Raw genomic sequence first — 4,694 nt, 5'->3', positions numbered from 1 at the left:
CGGACACTTAATGAGCTATTGATTTTGGGGGATTATTTACAGCTACAACTTTTAGTGACCACCCGTTCATCCATGCCACTAATGAGTTAAGATCTTCCTGTAAAACTATTCTGTCTGATATGCTATATATGGGTCTCCAAATCTTAATGTCATCGGCGAATAGTAGGACGGATGACTTAGCTATAGCTGGTAATTCATTTATATAAAGTAAAAAGAGAAGAGGACCTAAAATTGTGCCTTGGGGGACTCCACTTTTTACTAGTTCAAACGGAATTGAAGAAGCTTTTGTTTAACGGGCATCTGTATATGGTAGCAGCGGATCATTGATCACCGCAGGTAGCAACCTATGTATATTTAACAATAAATATAAAGATATTTGAGAGTTATAGTGAGATACCTCCCGTGTCTAGTAGCAGTGGATCACCAATACCTCCATGCAAGATCCTAGGTATAATAACGATAAAAGAGGAGAAATAGAAATAGGTAAATCATAATAAGATGTTATCCTTAGTCCTTAAGAATAGGTCAAGTTTCCTCTTAAACGACTCTTGGGAAGTCTCTTTGACTGGCTCAGTCGGCAGCGAATTCCAGCATTTGACGACTCTTACGGAGTAGAAGTTGTGTCTACCGTCTGTTCTGCTATGTTGGGTCTCCAGTTTCTGGGTGTTACCCCTTAGGTTAGTGTTGTGACTAAGCTTAAGTATATGTTTAAGGGGATGACCAGAAGTGTTAAGGATACCGTAAGTCATAAGGTCACCTCTAAGACGCCTATGCTCTAACGCATAAAGGTTCAGTGATTGGAGGCGCTCTTCATAAGGTTTGAATTTGGGTCTCCGAACTGACTTCGTGGCTCGACGTTGGATATGCTCCAAAATGTCCTTATCCTTTTGGAGGGAGGGAGGAAATACTGTTTCCGTACTCTAAATGGGAACAAATAAAACGTATCAAGTTTTTTCTTAAAAGACACCTAATAAGTAACTTAGGCTACCTCATCCAGCAGCGATTTCCAGAGTTTGACTAGCGCTGAAGAGTAAAAAGTGTGATTACAGTTCATCTTGCTATGTTGTCTCTAATTCCTGGGTGTTAATCTTAAGGTTTCTATTGGGACTGAGCGTAAGTACGTGTTTAAGAGAATATCTAGGTAAGTTGAGGATTCTACAGGCCACTGAAAAGTCACCTCTGGGATGATTATGCTCTAATGTGTAAAGATTCAGTGATTTGAGGAGGTCTTCTTAGGGGTCCTGAACCGATTTCATGTATCGCCGTTGTATACATTCCAATATTTTCCTATCCTTCTGGAGTGGGAAAAGAAATATTATTTTCCCGTGCTCCAAATGAGATTGGTTAAAACTTTTGAAGATTAGGTCTAAAGTATGACCATCTGATTGGCCAAAAATAAACTTCAACGTTAAGAGTACAAGGTTCGCTCGAAAAGCATTTCGTCACAGTTAGCGTAAGACTTTAGAACTATGGGCACCAACTCTCCTAGATCTTTTTCAACTTCAGATACCGCTAAAGAAAAGTTACCCAAGTTGTATGAGTAGTCTGCAACATGTCTCAGATGGAGTATATTACACTTTTAAGAATTAAAATCAAGTCAATTGTTATCCGCCCAACTTTTAAGTTGAGTTCTTCTAAAGTACCAGTTTATCATCTCGATTGCAAACTTTATTCCAAATTTTCAAGTCTTAAACGAAAATAATCAACCAGATGATGCCCACCGAGTGAGTCACTTATATAAAAGAAAAAAGAAGAGGTCCTAGTACTGAACTTGAGGGGACCCACTAGGACATCCTATAGTTTGATAAAAGGCGGAAATTATCCTGAAATAAAGGTTGGTTATTTTAATATGAAGTAAGCAAATCAATTATCGATGACTTTGTACTTAACCATTTGAGCTTATTGATGAGACATATATGACGTGACTCTATCAAAAACTTTTGAGAAGTCATGGTATATGACTTGAACCTTCGGCTTGCGACTAATGATGGTTTTCCATCTGTCCATCTCGTAAAACAAGTTGGTTATATTACAGTGACCCATCCTGAAACCCTGCAGTGGGGTTGGAAAAAGTTTGTGAATGATATTTAGTCACTTAGGTCATCGTATATCAGGGACCCAATAACTTTTGAGGGGATTGAGAAAAGTGTTACCTGCTAGTAGTTAGAAGGTTTGGGGTGTCTACCCTCTTTGAAAACAAGTGATGTGCACCAGATTTCAATTTTCTGAGACCGTAACTCGGCTCCGCGGTGCTTTACGCAATGAAATCTATAAATCTAGTGTCCTGACAATAATCTGGTTCAAGCCAGTGTATTTCTTTTCATTCACGCCCTCCCACCAAATCATTAAACAATCTCTTTTATTGTAGTGTCTTTGTTTGTAAGAATAGTTTCGGATCTTGGAATACGTTTGTTGGGGTGAATTGACAACCTTGAACATCACATTTTTATTGGATTCGACAAGTAGTTGTAGACTGTAGTTTTAGATGATACAGGTAATGATTCTTACTCAAATTTCGTGACTGATATCACGTCAACGAATAGTTTTGATTGTCTTATTGAATAAAAAGACATTTGGGAGAAATTGTCTGCAAAAGACTTGTGCTTTCTTCCAGTCTGTATCAGTAGTTAGGTTTAAAAACCAAATCAATGGAAAGAACTAGTTAACAAGAAACCTAATCTGACAAATAAATCTGGGTTGAAAAAGAAGCCTCTTCATTCAGTGATTTTAACTATAAATCCACTGAAATCTCCACAAAAACCCCTTCCGATAAAACTAAGAAACCTAGAAATAACGCAAGTTAGACGAAAGAGAACTAGTTGAGCAAAGAAACCCTTTATATTTGGAATTCAAAATCAGGCAGATGCAAAGTACAAAGGAATCATCAGTTCATACAAAGATCACATTACACCTGATATATTGCTTTCAAACTGACTTCTTATCCAGATTAACTAACGGATTACAGTGTGGGGGCTATGTAGTGGCTGATACTGTGTCATACTCATGTAGGTTATTCTAGCTTCTGGACAGACTAATCTATTCGTTCTTCTCAAGGCACCTTTTTTACCTTGACGATTATTCTCCTATTGTCCCTGACTATTTCTATATGGTCGCATGTGTGCTAATTACCTATCTTATTCATTTTGTGTCTGCAACTTATTTTTGATCTGACTATAAATACGGAGTCACGCTTGATTAATTCCAGTTAACTGACTCATCTTCTCCACTGCTCATCGTTCCGTCTCGCTTCTCTTCCTTCGCTTTGTTTCCCTGAATGTCTGTCCAGACCAACGAGTGTAGGAAATATACGTTGTCGAAATTCACTGTCGTATTTGACCTATTTTTATCCCAGTAATCTCAAACGCGAATTAAGTCGAAAGTTATATACAAGGATTTGTGACATGTATATATCTATGATAATCATCATTCATACGATCTAACTGGAGTCAAATAAAGGGCTGCTACGAGAGTCAAATCAACGGCATTTCAACAAGATCGAAGTAACGATAAATGATATTATTGCCTTTTTTCTTACTCCTTTTTCAACATCTTCACGGTCAAGTCATTTAGAAGCTGCTAACACTACACATTAATCGATTTACATGTCACACATGATGCTTCAATCTAAAAACTGCATTTGTAGTTTTATTTTGCGAAAATGAAAAATTTATATTATACCTGTATTCTTCTCAGTCATTTTTAAATGTCGTAGGGCAAACAACCTTTAAGTTTCCTAACTCCTGTGTAATTTATTAATTACGTAACCAGTTGGTAAATTTCGTACACCAGTTTCACTGAATATCAATCATATTTTCATCCTTGTCTAAATCTATGTACTAGTTTTTCCCTATTTTTTCTTATGCAGTTTGTAAACCATACAACATGTTAATCGAGCTTTTTACCACTCTACAACAATCCCTGTGTAAGTGCTTGCAATAATTTGATCATACCCTTCATGTAACGTACAATTATTTGAAAGTAAATGTTTGCTATGAGTACACCATAGACCTACTTTCAAGAGTTTTCTGTTGTAAAATGTATTGAATACCATTCTAACATTCTTAACAACCATATAACGGAAGCATTCATTTTACTGACTGTTTTGTATCATATTAATCATATCCAGAAAAAAGGCCTGTGCTTCATCTGTCTAATATATATAAATATTAGACTTTATAAAAAAAGTCCAGGAAAATATAGAATAAACCAAGGTCGGTTAAAAGTAACAGTTTCGTGGATCCTCATAACTTTAAATCAAATTTAAAGTTATTGATAGTCTGTGTAAGATGAAATCAGCGAATAAAGATGTTTTGAAATTTGACAATATATATATATATATATATCGTGATTATTCGAAATACTCCGAAAACCACTGATCTTTATTTTCGGTAACAATCTGTTATTCTTGACCTGAAGCACTACCCTTCTAGAAAAACTCAAATCCAGGACAAGAGTGGGTTATTGCAATCAACCTATAGAACTTCGTGATGAGCATAATATGTAAAGAAATTCAATAATAAAATTAACCATCTTACTACTTTGTTTTAATCAGATGCTTGATGAGTTTATTTTTTATTTTCTGAACCAATGATTTTTCTTGAGAAAGGTTTCATTTTCATGAATTCAGTCATTTGGTTAGTGAGTCGGTCTTCACTATTTTCTAAGGGTACTAAATGTATATTAACGTGGAAAAA

This window comes from Schistosoma mansoni, chromosome 1 (assembly GCF_000237925.1).
Source record: "Schistosoma mansoni strain Puerto Rico chromosome 1, complete genome".
Lineage (NCBI taxonomy): Eukaryota > Metazoa > Platyhelminthes > Trematoda > Strigeidida > Schistosomatidae > Schistosoma > Schistosoma mansoni.
This window is presented reverse-complemented; position numbering follows the sequence as displayed.